This window comes from Heloderma suspectum, chromosome 1 (assembly GCF_057233095.1).
Source record: "Heloderma suspectum isolate Gila_16-S chromosome 1, 16-S_ref, whole genome shotgun sequence".
NCBI lineage: Eukaryota > Metazoa > Chordata > Lepidosauria > Squamata > Helodermatidae > Heloderma > Heloderma suspectum.
Window position 1 is genome coordinate 297,078,972 of NC_139458.1, and position 15,473 is coordinate 297,094,444.

At 43.2% G+C, this 15,473-nt stretch overlaps 1 protein-coding gene across 5 annotated transcripts in view; it reads right to left on the reverse strand.

Annotated features, from left to right (window-relative positions):
- ASRGL1 (asparaginase and isoaspartyl peptidase 1) overlaps positions 1 to 2,600 on the reverse strand; it is a 33,434-nt gene extending 30,834 nt beyond the window's left edge. For 2 of the 5 annotated variants that reach the window (XM_084826900.1, XM_084826898.1), the window contains exon 1: positions 2,358 to 2,579. The gene's annotated coding sequence lies outside the window, so the exon portion shown is untranslated. Of the gene's footprint in view, positions 1 to 2,357 lie in introns of all 5 variants that reach the window. The other 3 variants (XM_084826902.1, XM_084826899.1, XM_084826901.1) reach the window with 3 other exon arrangements.
- Positions 2,601 to 15,473: the final 12,873 nt, after the last annotated feature.

A 15,473-nucleotide genomic window follows, 5' to 3' on the forward strand; every position in this document is an offset into this window, starting at 1 on the left:
GAGTCCAACCCCCTGCTCAGTGCAGGAATCCAAGTCAGAGCATCCCTGACAGATGGCTGTCCAGCCTCGTCTTGAATGCCTCCAGTGTGGGAGAGCTCACCACCTCCCTAGGTAACATGAACAAATTTAAATTAATTCTAATTAATGCATTTTTAAAACCAAATAACTTTTAGCTGCACAACCCTAGGGTCCCCTTAGTACGCATGCCAAATTTCAGGTATCTGGGTTTCACGGCCTTGAAGCCAGGGCACTGACAGACACACTTATTATTACAGAGGAGGTGTGTGCATGTGTTGTAGCAGACGCCATCTTTGAAAAAGCATTCCTTCCTGTGTACGTGTAAGAGAGAAGAGGAATGCCTCTTCTGAGATGTTGCCTGCCTTTCAGTTATTATAACAACTTGTAATAATCAGCTTATATCAACTGTGGTAGAGCACCTGCTTTGCATGTGGTAGATCCCAAGTTCAGTCTTCAGGTAGGGCTAGGAAAAAGTCCTGCCTGAAACCTTGGAGAGCCACTACCAGTCAGTGACATTACTGGACTAGATGGAGCAGTAGTTTGACGCGGTATGAGGCAGCTTCCTATGTTCTCAACTTAAAAACAAAACACTGCAACTTGATTAGAGGAAGATAAGGCTATCAATTGCTACCAGTCATGATGAATATATATTACCCTCAGTATCTGAGACAATATGCCTCTGAATACCAGTTGCTGGGAAACACAAGTGGGAGGGTGCTATTGCCCTCATGTGGGCTTCCCACAGGCATCTGGTTGGTGACTGTAGGAACAGAATGCTGGACTAGATAAGCTTTTGGCTTGATCCAGAACAGCTGCTCCTATGTTCTCAGTCCATCAAAAGGTTTTTAATCAGTATTTGATTACCAATTGGTTAATCTATATCCTAATTATTATTCCCATGGAAAGTGTGAAGGAGAGACATGCATCCCCCAAACACTCAGGGACACCCACCCTTGGAGCCACAATCTCCCATGGGTCTCTTCCAAATCCCAACAGTATTTTTGGAGAAAGGCATTGTCCCTTCACACTTTGTATGTTTACTGTGCCAAAACCCATGGAGAATCAGTGTATCTGGACTAGGTTTGAAGTGTGAAGCAGTTTGCACATCTATGGATAAGCTTTCATAAGCCACAGTCTGTGCTTATTAAACTCACATGGCATGAGCATTCCCATTTTACCTCTGCAGAACTACAATAATTTGTGAAAAGGATGAAGATGTATATAAGTTTCTAGGGCATAAACCAGGGCACATATCACTTTCTTCTGAATCAGAAGGCTGCTTTCTAAAGTAAGATTTTCATCAGTGCAATGGATCCTGTCAATCACTCCTGTGTTGAAAACTGTAACTGAATATTTTTTTTACAAAAGCTTCTACTGGAGAGCTAGGCATGGACACACAGGGAATAGAGTGGCTTGGTAGCCTGAAGACCAACTCCCAAATAGAAGTCCTTCCTATACCACATTGTGTCACATGATAGAGATTCAAGCAAACTTCCCTGAGTGAAAATCACAACGAAGGAAGCAGCTCATTTCAACTGAGCCTTTCGTTTGGACAAAGGGATGAATGTATGCAATTATCTTTTTTCTTTTTAAGGAAGTAAATTTACCCTTGGAACAATTGACTCTCAGGATAAATTACTTAGGAATCTATCAAATATTTCTCACCATTCGATACTGATTACAATTGCGTTTCACCCATAAACCTGGCAGTCCAACAAGCAGAATTGCAGCACTCATTTCAAACTCACTGTGCTAACGACCTTTACAGTGCAATCCTATGCATGTCTGCTCAGAAGCAAGTCTCAATGGAGACTTACCATTCACTAGGTAAGCGTGGATAGGATTGCGACCTTAACAAAATCGTGCTCGCTCTCTCCTCCGGCTCCCTCCGGGAGACATCGCAAGAGCGGAGGGGATATCACAAGATCTAAGTGCATTATTCCCCCCCCCCCCCGCTTTAAGCAAGACGTGATGTCACAAGCGGAACACCTGAGAAATACAGGCCGGGGAGTAGCAAAACGGTAAAGAGCCTCGACGACGCCGATGAGGGGGCCCATTTTTAAGGTAACCCTACCTTCCGACCGACCCCCAAGGCTTTTACTAGGCTATCTTTGACGTATCCCTTATTGACGCTATCGTCTCATTCCGCGCGGCGAGGAACGAATCCTGGATGGGGACATATGAAGTCCCCCCGAATATATTTAGCAAGCCAGTGAAAGCCGCTAAGGAAGCAGCAGCAAGGGGTGGGCGTGGGGGCGGCGAGAAGGAAAAGGAAAGCTCCCGTTCATTCACTCTCAGGCTTGTTACAAGCTTTATTCTTACAGCGCAGATTTACTCACACGTGGTTGCTTTCCCCGACTGCCCGCAAACCCCTACGAAAGGATTGGCAATCTCTAATTTTTTTTTTTTTTAAAGGCGAACACAGCGGCAGAAGCCAAGAAAAGCTGCAAAGTGCGGACTCTCCTTCTTACAGAGAAATATGTTTCAAAAGCTCGGGGGAGGGGCAGTCACACGGGGGACGGCAGCAGCTCCCTGATTCTGCAGCTTTGCCCTTGGAAAAGGAAGCTGCCGCCTTCTTTTGTTTCAATGGGTTCGAAGCACAGTTGCCCTCAACTAGAATGGCCGCCGTTTCCTTCAGGTCTACCAAAAAGACGTCCGCCCCTCGCTAAAATGGCTGACCCATCCCATTGATTTAACGTAACTGAAGCAAAAACGATTACCCGTTGTAAAGATGGCTGATGCCGTCACCCCTGCATAGAAAGGCGGTGTTTATTTCGCCGACTGGTGTTTTTCCTCCCCTCTCCCTTTTATTGAGAATGCTGAAACAGCAGGAGGCAAAGGTAGCTCAAAAGTTGATTGTGTCTCAGTGAAGGGGGGTGGGAAGTCGAGGACAAGGGGGAAAAGCAACTAAGATAGCCTAGGAGAAATAACATGTTCGCAGATCACAGGGATTCTAACAAACAGACATCCTCAAAACTGGTACAACTCTCGCTCTTGACCCAAGTTCTGAAGACCTTCCGCCCCACGTTCGACACTTATACTTTTTTTAAAAACTGACTTTGCTGCCACTTCAATTGTTTTGTTAGGTTTCTACGTTTCTTTTTTCTGCTTTTGTTTCACAGCTGTTAATTTGAAGTAGCATTTTGAATGTCAGGTTTCAGCCTTGGAACACATGATGTAACAACTTAGGCTGAAATTCCAGGTACACTTACCTGGGAGTAAGTGAACACAGAGGTAAACGTTCATAGGATTGCAGTGTAAGACATGTCTGCCTGTGAGCATGTACAGAATGCCTTTTCTAAATCTCAATTAGCCCACCCCAATCCCATACACAGTCTCATACACATCTGTGATAGATTAGGGTCAGGAGTTTCCGTGTCAGTCTGTGCAAATTTGGAAGTTCATAAAATACAGGTATTAATATGATTTTGGCATGTAATGAACTTCTCTAATACTATGAGATTGGATAGATAGATAGATAGATAGATAGATGGATAGATACACACACACACACACACACACTTCTAGGCTTCAGTGCTATGCACAGTTCAGAGTAAGTCCCACTGAACCCTGGGCTGTACCTGTGTTTGGACTGGCTTTTTTTATTGCATTGCCAGAATACGAGTTTAGCTGAACTGCAATGGTTCCATGCAAAGTTATTCTTATCTTCATCGCTATTCTGATGCTTTTCAAAGCCAATAGAGAAGGGTAAGAAGAACATAAGAGTCATGCTGGATCAGATTAAAAGTCCATCTAGTCCAGCATTCTGTTCGAGCCTGATACTATTGGGAAGCTGACAAGCAGGACATGAGTGCAATAGCACCGTCCTGTTTGTGTTCCCCAGCAATTGGTATTGGGAGGCATACTGTCTCTGATATTGAAAGTAATATACAGCCATCATAGCAATTGATAACCTTACCCTTCATGAATTTGTCTAAACCCCTTTTAAAGCCATCCAAGTTGGTGGCCATCACTACGTCTTGTAATAACAAATTCCATAGTTTAACTACACACTGACTGTCACTGTGTGGAGAAGTACTTCCTTTTATCTGTCCTGAATCTCCCACCGTTCAGCCTCATACTCCGGCCTCTAATATTATGAGAGATTTCTCCACACAATGCATAATTTTAGACACATCTATCATGTCCCCCTTACTCTAAGTTTCTTTTTCTAAGATAAAGAGCCCCAAACACTGTAACCTTTCCTCACAGGGGAGTTGCCCCAGCCCCTTGATCACTGTTGCCCTTTTCTGCACCTTTTCCAGCCCTACAATATCCTTTTTGAGGTGTGATAACTAGAACTGTATACAGTATAGTTATTTCTTTAGAAAGATGATGTGCTGACACTCCACAGTAGGCTGCATTTTATATAACAGTGGTAGCTTTCTTTTCTTGAGGACATAGGATACATGCAGCACAATCTTAAGCATTTTTACTCAGAGAAGTACATCCCAATTAGTTCAATAAGGTTTATTCCCTAGAAAGGATTGCAGTTTTAGCCTATTATTTCCAAAAAGTATGGTATTCAAGTCTGCCCAGAATCCATGCCCTTTCCACTTTCTAATCCCAGATATGTAGAGACAGGGAATTGAGCTCTGTGCATGCTCAGTGCTAATCTTCCTTTTATTCACATTTTCCAGGGTTAAGCCCTGACATTTTAAAGACTTTCTAGGACCCAGCCATTGTTCAGATTCAGCCATATGTATTACTGTAGTTGCATGGTATGGATTTGAAAGAACTGGACTTCCACTGTATTTGACTATTTAAACTATTATCAAATTGTAATCACAACACATGTTTGTATTGTCATGGTTACCCTGTACTCAGATTTTTGTCAGCATGGTTTTGTTCCCCTAACCACTGTTGCTGTTTTTTTCCTCATCTACCACCGTTATAGATTTCCCCCCCAATCAGGCCTGCTCAGCCTGACTCAACATGCTAAACAAAACACAACCCCCACCCACCCTGTATGGGAGCCTGCTAGAGATTTTGTTTTGCTGCCTATCTTGGAATGCTAAAAACAGAAGTGTTGTCGAGTACCTGCCTAGTCACAATATATGCTGGTAAATTGTGTTCAGTTTGATGGGTCACAAGTTGCACAGGTCTATTTTACATATGAAATAGAGTGGCATGGGAAAGATTGTGCAATTGCACAATCACTCTAAGCTAGGGAAAAAAGCGAACTGAATGGGATATAGTCTTGGCCGAGGCTCAAGCACCCTATGTGCCAGGGTGAAATGAACTAGGTGGGATACTATTTAAGGAAAATGGGAGACAGCCCCACCCACCCCCATATTTCAGAGGAAGATTATTGTTTCTCAAGAGCACCTATATCTCTAGCCAGTTGACTGGTTTTATACATTGGCAAATCATTGTTATAAACAATGGGATGGGTTTGTGAACTAAGTAAACATATCAGAAGCACAAAACCTGTTGTTCTACAAAATGGTGACTGTGACGCTAACATTGCTATAGTTATGGTGAGTCATTAAAAAAGGAAATATAACAAACACTCGTAAAATGCACTGCTTTGGGGTATTTAACTGATAACTATATTCAATATAGTGTAGTTTTATTTAGTATAGGCAGGCCCTCTTAGAAGTCCAGAGAGACCCAGGCTATTTCCAGCTTTTGAGGCCCCTAGCCGTAATAATTTATTTTATTTATTTTTATTTTATTTATTCCATTTCTATACCCCCCTATAGCTGAAGCTCTCTGGGCAGTTCACAAAAATTAAAACCAAACAGCACACAATAAAACAATTTAAAATATATAGAACATTAAAACCACAATATAACAATACAACCAGAATAAAACCTAGCAGCTGTGCAGGGACTTAAAATACAGATTTAAAACAGCAAAGCTAAAAGTCTAGAAAGCTAAAATGCTAAAATGCCTGGGAAAATAAAAAGGTCTTCACCTGGCACTGGAAAAAATACAGCGTAGGTGCTAGGCGAACCTTGCTACGGAGCTCATTCCACAGCTGGGGTGCCACAGCAGAAAAAGCCCTCCTCCTAGTAGCCACCTGGCTCACTTCCTTTGGCAGGGGCTCATGGAGAAGGACCGCTGAGGATGATCTTAAGATCTGGGCAGGCACATATGGGAGGAGGCGATCCTTCAGATAACCTGGCCCCAAGCCGTTAAGGGCTTTGAATGTTAACAGGAGCACTTTGAATCGGGGCCCAGAAATCGCCTGGCAGCCAGTGCAGCTGGAAAAGTACTGGCGTAATATGAGCTCGCAGGCCAGTCCCTGTTAACAATCTAGCTGCCCTATTTTGGACCAGCTGAAGTTTCTGGACCATTTTCAAAGGCAGCCCCACGTATAACGCATTGCAGTAATCCAGACGAGAAGTTATCAGAGCATGGATGACTGTAGGTAGGCTATCTCTGTCCAGATAAGGGCGTAGTTGGTATACCAGCCTAAGATGATAAAAAATGCTCTGTGCCACTGAGTTCACCTGTGCCTCAAGTGACAGTTCTGGTTCCAAGAGCACCCACAAACTACAAATGTGATCCTTTAGGGGGAGTGCACCCCGTCCAGAACAGGTTGAATATCACCTACCCGAGCAGATGAATCACCACTAATAGCACCTCCGTCTTGTCTGGATTGAGTTTCAGTTTATTGGCCCTCATCCAGTCCATTACCTTGCCCAGGCACTGATTCGGAACAGCCACTGCCTCAGCTGGGTTTGATGAGAAAGAGAGGTAGAGCTGGGTGTCATCCGTATATTGATGGCACCTCAGCCCACACTTCTGGATAACCTCCCGCTGCAGTTTCATGTAGATGTTAAACAGCATGGGGGATAAAACAGAGCCCTCTAGAACCCCATGGCATAATTGCCATGGCACAGAGCAATAATCCCCCAGCACCACCTTCTGGAATTGGCCATCCAAGTAGGAGCAGAACCACTGCAGTGCAGTGCCTCCAACTCCCAACCCAGACAACCTATCCAGAAGGATACCATGGTCAATGGTATCAAAAGCCACTGAGAGGTCCAGGAGAATCAGCAGGGTCACACTCCCCCTGTCCGTCTCCCAGCAGAGGTCATCCCACAGGGCGACCAAGGCAGTTTCTGTTCCAAAACCAGGCCTGAAACCCGATTGAAATAGATCTAGGTAATCCGTTTCATTCAAGAGTCCCTGGAGCTGTCCTGCAACCACCCATTCAAGCACCTTGCCCAGGAAGGGGATGTTGGCCACTGGCCTATAATTGTTAACATCCTCCCGGTCCAGGTTAGGCTTTTCAGGAGTGGTCTAATTGCTACCTCTTTTAAAGTGGCCGGCACCACTCCCTCTCTCAAGGAGGAATTTTCAACCTCCTGGACCCACCCGGACATCCCCTCCTTGTTTGATTTAATAACCCATGAAGTGCAAGGGTCAAGCACACAGGTGGTCAGTCGGACTTGGCCAAGCACCTTGTCCGCATCCTCAGGCCTCAATAACTGAAACTCATCCAATAAAACTGGACCAGACGGTGCTCTGAACACCTCTACCAATGGAGCTACATTAATCATGGTGTCCAATTCATGACGAATCTGAGCGACTTTATCCTCAAATTGCCGTGCAAACTAGTCACAGTGTGCAATCGAGGGTTCCACAGTCTCTCTCCCTGGCCCAGAATTTAACAGGCCACGAACCACTTGGAAAAGCTCCGCTGGATGACACTGAGAAGATGCAATGCTGGTGGAAAAGAACTGTCTCTTTGCCACCCTTACTGCCACAGAGTAGGCTCGATAGTGAGCTCTTAACTGTGTTCAGTCAGGCTCAGCACGAGTTTTCCTCCACCTGTGTTCTAGCCATCTCCCCTCTTGCTTCATTGTCCTCAGCTCAGGTGTATAACAAGGAGCTGGCCGGGCTCTGCTCAGAGGGAGAGAGCACTTGGGCGTGATCGTGTCAACTGCCCGAGTCATCTCTACATTCCACAGAGTGACCTGGGCTTTGACTGGAGCACCAGCTATACCAGCAGGAAAATCCCCCAGAGCCCTCTGGAATCATTCAAAATCCATTAGCCTCCGGGGGCGGACCATTTTAATAGATTCCCCCACCCTTGCAGAGGGGGAAGGCTGCCAAGAGTCTAAACCTCAACAGGAAGTGATCTGACCATGACAAAGGGACAGATGTTAATTCCTCCACTTTCAGATCACCATCCTCCTGCTCAGTCAAGAAAACCAGATGTGTCCTTTTATATGTGTTGGGCCGATGACATGTTGGTACAGCCCCATGGTTGTCATGGCAGCCATGAAGCCCTGACCCTGGATACAACAGCCTCAGCATGGAAGTTGAGACCTCCCAGAACCATCATCCTAGCGGCCCTCAACACCAAGTCCGAGACAGCCTCTGTCAGCTCAGGCAGGGAGTCTGATGGGCAGTGGGGTGGGCGATACACCAACAGAAACCTGTCCCAGGTACCCAAAACAAGGTACAAGCATTCAAGATCTGTACTCGAATGAGCAGGAAGCCTAGAGAGAGGGATTGAATTCCTATAGACCATGGCAACCCCATGGCTGCATTTGGAGGTCGTTAGGGATATATGACATCGTGGCCATCCAGCAGCCACCCCAGATCTTATCAGGTAAAACCTGGGTTTCCTGAGACTGCTTAAAGTCCAATTCTTTTCCTTGAGTTGGGTTCTCCTCGGTATAGTTGCTGTGTGCACTAACCCCCGCATTTACCTTGGGTATGCTAGCCCTGAATTCAGAAGTGGGCCTTTCACTGTGACCCTGGTATAGGGGTGTTTCTTGTGTGTTTCCTGTCCCTGCACAAACCAATTAGTGTCTACTCAGAAGTAACTCCCATTGTGCTCAGTGAGGAAAATGTCCCCTGAATGCCCACATCAGGATTTACAGAGATCCCCCTCAATTGAAATGGTGCACTTTAAAGTACAAATGCTTTGGTTTATTGCCTTAGGAAGTAACTACTTCACATCTTCGTTATAGCAAACCTGTGCAGCATCGGGTTAGAAAGGGGGCTGGTTTCCCATCCCTGTGTTCCCCTCCCCCATCTTTCCTAGCACAAGCATATGTGTGTCTACTCAGAAGTAACTCCCATTGTGCTCAATGAGGCTTGCTCCTGAAATGCAGGTGCATCTGGAGCTTCAGGGGAAAGGAGAAAAGGGGGGAGAGGAGGGAAGCCTCTCTTATTGGTTGAGCAGCCCCTGCCAGTCAGATGACGTTCACTCCAACCCCCACCCCCACCAGGAAGTATGTTCTGTGAAGCAATTTTTACTGGTATGGAGCACTCGCTCATGGAGCCCTGCATGGACCAAAGCGCAACAAAGCTGATTCCTTTTAAAAAAATCTGGTACTCTTCCATTTGCTTCTCCTTCTGTTGTCATGCAAACACCCCCCAGGGCATAGGAAAGTTGAATGGCTTTGAGTTTGGGAGCTTCCAAGTTTCTTTTTTTCTAAAGATCCCCTCCCCCCACAAGTTTCTCCAAGTCTCTTGTGCATGGATGGCATCATTCTGGCTACATAAGGATTCACACTTGGAAAATTAGCTCACTATTAGTTTAGGATAGTGAAGAAGAGTGTTCCATTAATTGAGTACAAACTGCTTTTCCTCCCTGAATAACAACAGGTAGACCAGTGATAAAAGTGGATTGCACTTTCCCCCAGAACTCCCATCATATTATATCTACCAGTACTCAAGTTTAGTGATGAACATGGGTGAATTGTTCTGCCAGTACTCTATAGCTGTCCACACACCCTCACTTTCACCAGTACTCTACCAATGTAGAAGGAAGGCCATCTCAACAATGAATGTACACTCAGTATGCATGTACACCGAGTAAGCCCCACCGAGTTCCTCAGTACGTACACAAGTCAGGCTGTAATCCTATGCACACTTGATTGGGCAGAGTGGAAGTGACTAGTGTAACATGAGGTTAGATTCAGTGATAAATCTGAGCAACCAATGCACTTTATGATCCAAATAAAAAGATCACAGCCAGTTAAAGATCACAGTCAAAAAAGTGGCGTGTTTGTTTCACTGGGACACTTTGGTCGCAATATGATGCACAGTTACTTACGTTAGGTCTCGCTCAACTCCATGGAGCTTACATTCATGTAATTGTATCAGATCGGGCTAACAAAAATGCACTACCAAATTGGTTTAAGGTTCATCTCTATTTTTGTCTTTCTAGTCACGGAATACAATAAAAAGCATATTTATGGGAAATGTTTTTGTTAACTCCCGATGTCTTTATCTTAAAAAAAAACAAAAAAACCTAAAATGTTCTGGGTTCCTGAAAATGGGCTGTTGGTATGTAACAGGACAAGGCAACTGCAGTGCGGCTTCAAAGGGAAGTACAGGGTTTCTAGGCTGCTCTCTTTCTGAATATGAGGTCAGACTCGTTTTAACAATGAAAACTTTCTTACCTATTAAAAATAGATCACAGTGCAATGAGCTCAGAAAAGGAATCTGTTAAAGATTCTACGTGTGGTGCTGCATGACTCCTCACTATCTCGTTACAATATGTGCCAAAAATGGAATAAGAAATCGGAGTTGCATTTCTTTTCATAATCTTTGAATTAGAATTCGATTTGCACTGTACTCCATTGATCTCTTCAGCATTTTATAATATAAATGACCATATCTATTTTCTGTCTGGTTTATGCAGAAGGCAAAAAATGGGATTGACAGCCACCCTGATAACAGCATAGCATTCTTTTGTATTTCATACCGCTGCAATGGTATACTTGCCCCTTTATAACAGAAATTTGTAATTAGCACCTTGGTCCATTTCTGGTCTGAAAGTTACTATGGCTGGGGAATGCTGGGAGTTCGAGGACTCTTTTCTGTCTAAACATGCATAGGATTGCGCCCTAAAGTCATATTTCCCACAAACTCTGTATACCTCCTTTTGAATTACGTTGTTTGTGAATATGCCCCCTTTTACTCGACCATCTGATTATCTGAACATTCTGGCTATCTTCCTCACTTCTAACCATTGGGGGAAGTGAGGTTATGCTGTTTTTCTTAGTCTGATATTTCAAGGATTGTAGGTTTGAACTATATAGTCAGTGTAACACTTTGACATCCAGAGATCTCAAAAGGCCCATAATAAAAGATAATTTAATGATGCCCAAAATCTAAATATATGTATCACACACATGTACACTTCATCTGTCTGTATCTCTGTGTATATCTTGAATATTTCAGGGATTGCCTTAGTTTAAGAAGATCTTTAAAGTTTCACTGAATTAGTCACTGAATCACCACAGGATGTAGCGATGGCCACCGATTTGGATGGCTTTAAAAGGGGTGTGTGGACAAATTCCTGGAGGAAAAGGCTATCAATGGCTACTAGTCCTGATGGCTATGTGCTATCTCCAGTACCAGAGGCAATGATCCTATGTACACCAGTTGCTGGGGAACATGGGTAGGAGGGTGCTGTTGCGCTCGTGTCCTGATTGTGGGTTCCTGGCCGATGGCTGGTTGGCCACTGTGTGAACAGAACGCTGGACTAGATGGACCCTTGGTCTGATCCAGTATGACTGTTCTTATGTTCTTATTTCACTGGAATGATTATATGCCAAACTAAAACAAGATAGCGATCATACATATTTTAACAGGAGATGCTCCTAAGGAAGCATCTCACTGTTGTATAAAGAATGAGCCCCTAGTCTCAAAATACATAAGTATAGATAAATTTAGCTCACTTAGCACACCAGGGAGCATTGCTGTTGCAGTGTTTTTTTCTAAGATTGTTGCTCATGCTCCAACTGGTTAGCTGCAATTAAAACAGTCCCTCTAGTCTATTGTTTGGAACCAGTTGCAGGCTAAGAAAGAAATACTTGTAAAAAATTTACAAGAGCCAGGAACCTCTGTGCAAGCTGAATCTTTGAGTTAATATAAGCTAAGTTTTTGATTAAGCAGATAGTTTGCTAATGGCTGCACTGGGCATGTTTCTTAAATGGTCAATCTACCTGCAGTCCAAGACCAATGTTTTGCCTCAGTAGGTACAAATGTGTGTGTGCGCATGCATGCAGGTGTGGACATCTGATGCAGGATTAGCATGGTCTGTAGGGCCGCAAGTATGGAAGAGAAGGGTATACTTTACCTGGGCCTGGAAATCCAGCCCAGGCTACAATTCCATTACTGTATGAAAAAAAGGAAGCTAAATTGTAGAATGTGCTTGAGGATACTTACGGAACATTTCTCCCCATATCTGTTCCTATTGTCCAGATCTTGTGACATTGGGTGGAGCAAATCAGAAGCAGAGTTACATTAGAAAAAGTAACATTCTGAGTTGCTGGCCCAGGCCCATTTCTAAAACATAGTGTGCTTGTGCACTTAAGCTAGGCCTTGTAGTTTGACAGTTAGGGAAATTTGTGCTTCCTTGTGTAAGATGCTATCTGAAGAAATATCAGTCACAGAGTTCCTTGGGCATAGGTAGAGGTTGGGACAACTGGTAGGAGGAACAAAGCACCATTATTGATCCCAGAGACAATGGGAAACAGTAGTGCTGGTAGAATTTGCAAGGCCAAAATATGTGACTAAGGGTTTATTATATGCATACACATGTCATGTCTGGCTAGACATGCAAGTCAGGCAGCCACAAAAGTAAGGAAGTTTAACATTATAGGGTAGTCATTTATGCATCACCAAAAAAGAGGATAAAAGAAGATACCTATTTGCATAACATTTTTATATGCACATTTATATGTATAGGTACACATTTAGAAATAATAACTATAAATACAATACATTTCACCATAAAGGAGAAGATGGGCAACTTCAAAGCCCCTGTTGCTCTCCCTCCTTATGGTTCTTTGATTTCAAACCACACTTGGACTGGACACCTCTTCAAACTGAGGCTACCTTCAAATAAAGGACTGTCTTCTGACAGGTCTCCAAAATAGAGGACTGTCGTCTCTAAACTAGGACACATGGCCACTGTATATAAAGGGGCTAAAAGAAGCTAAAGGACATCAATCAATCTTCCAGGTTTTTAAAACAGACCAGGCTTTTCTGCAGCCTGGCTCATGTAATACACTATCTAGGGAAAGATGAAGAACAAGATTAAAATGATTTCAACATAAAGACTGTGTCTATGGCAACTGATGATGAAGAAAAGTTGCCAAATGCATCATGGGATTCTAATCTAATACTTTCAAAAGATATCCAGGAAATATCACCAGCACTATATTCAGAAGAAGGTTTACAAAATGTAGTAGTAGTATTCCACTAACTGATTTATGTTTTTTTTCTTCCAAAGGTCCAGGCATGTGGCCTAAAAACATAACAGATAATCCATGATTCTGCAATGAAAAAGGCCTGAAAAATAAAAGTTTCAAGTGAATTGGTCGGTTTATAAAATGTTTGCAACAAAATGTTTGCAGTGGTGGTCAATAAGAATAATTTAAAAAATGAAATATTGACAGGATAATACCTTTACTAGGACCAACCCAAAAGTTACAAAATAGCAAGGTTTATAGGATTCTTCTTCAGGCTGGGTATTATGTTAAAAATAGCCAAAGGAGTGTGTGTTTGGGGGAGGAGAGTTTTGGACCAAGGTAGAAAAGCCCCAGCGTGGGCCATAGTGTAATTTCAGAAATGTAGAATATGTAATTTCACGGTTAAAATTGAAACTTTTATGTCATAATTAACGACACTGTAAATATGGAACGGGATGACGGTGCGTGTGTGTGTGTGGGGCCTCCTTGTTACAACTTTGTACTGGCCCCCCAAAATGATGCTTGTACAAATGAGGGTCTGCCTCCTTTAGGAGCCTGCTGTGTATATGCTTTGCTTACATATTTGTAAATGGAGATTAGAAAGACATGAGAAGTCTCAGTTATAATCATAATCATTATTTATATAATGCCAACAACTAGACACCAATAATTTGAAAATGTTGATTAAAGAAAAACCCTCACACTGTCCATAGGCTTACGAGAAAGTTGAGTTCCACATCACAAAATGTGTCTGCTTAATCAAGTTATAAATAGGCTCCTGCTCACCCAATTTGTGGAGGCGGTAGCTGGATGTGACCCAATTCATATGCCTTGTCTACTGCAGCCACAGAAACTATTGTGCCTTAAGGTGTGATCCTATGCATGCTGGCAGTGGAATGCTGGGAACTGTAAAGATGCATACAATTGCGCCAGAGTGGATGGATGGCACTGACTTGACATTTGTCAACCCTCTGCTTTTTACATAGATATTTGCATGTTAACCAGCATGGTTTTAAAACGGAAAGCCAACATGCACCACCCCCATGGCCTTGAGGGGGGCTCCTGCCATCTCCAGTGCTGATCCCTGCACTGCTGAAATTTAATGGTGTAGCAGCCAAAAAACTGTCAGTTTTTAAGCTAAATGTGGCTCTTTTGAGTTTCCATAGTGGTTTGCCACCTAAATTCAGCAGCAAACCACTGTTTCTTTTTTTGCTGCTGCCCTGCCGAATTTTGGCAGTGCAGCCCTTGGTGTATCTGGGGGTTAGAAATTGGCCCCTGGACCACTCAAAATTGACCACTACTGTTTTAAACAATTTTTTGAATAGCAGCATCAGTAAGGTAGAAGTCCAAGAAAGAGAATTTGAATGCACTGATACTGTACAATAGCTATTTGGGACAATACCATTTCAGACTGCTGGTGGGGAATTGACTGCATTCCCTGCCCAAAAGCCCCACCGAAAATATCTTGGTAAATAGAAAACTAGCATGATAGGGAGAAGGCTAGATGAAAATCCTATCCTTTGGTGTAAAATAACATTCAAACATGCCATTCCACACCTGCAGTCTGAAATGGTACTGTCTCAGCAACTTTATATCACATGATTTAATCAGCATGTGTAGATCAGCCTGAACCTAATGGGCCAGTTGTAATGATTAAATTCCTCTATGGAACGTAGACCTGAGGCACTGGGCATATCGGGCAAATAATACCTAGTTATTATCCATAAATGCAAACGTTTCTTCCCAGTGGTGATTCACACAAGTGAAGCTGGTGAAAAACGGGTCATAACACTCAGATGAATCACCACCAGGAAGTGGTCCTTGTATTAGTGGACATGCATTGTTGGGTATTATGTACTAAAATGTGGGTGCGTCCACTGAGCTGTTCAACATGGTAGAATTCCAAACATCTAAACTGTTGCTGTATCTTCGCGAAAACCCACTATTCTGTACATTTTAGCTAACGCATGCTCAGCTTGTAACCTTTTCAGATGGATCCTTTCATAGCACAATAAATATGCAGTTGTTATTTAATAAAGGCATATCTACAACAGAAATCAATTATTTCATCATTATGAGTTGAAACCATAGTATCCCACTAGAATCAAATAGGATCAAGAGTATAGCACAGAGACCTGTAATGGAAAAGAAAGGTCTTTTGCTGCTTTTTATGCTTCCTGGAAAACTCCAATTATGAATGTGCCATTGAACACACAATTTTAAAGTACAATTTTTTTTCCAAGAGGGAAGAGTCTGCACTGTTTACAGCATATCTTT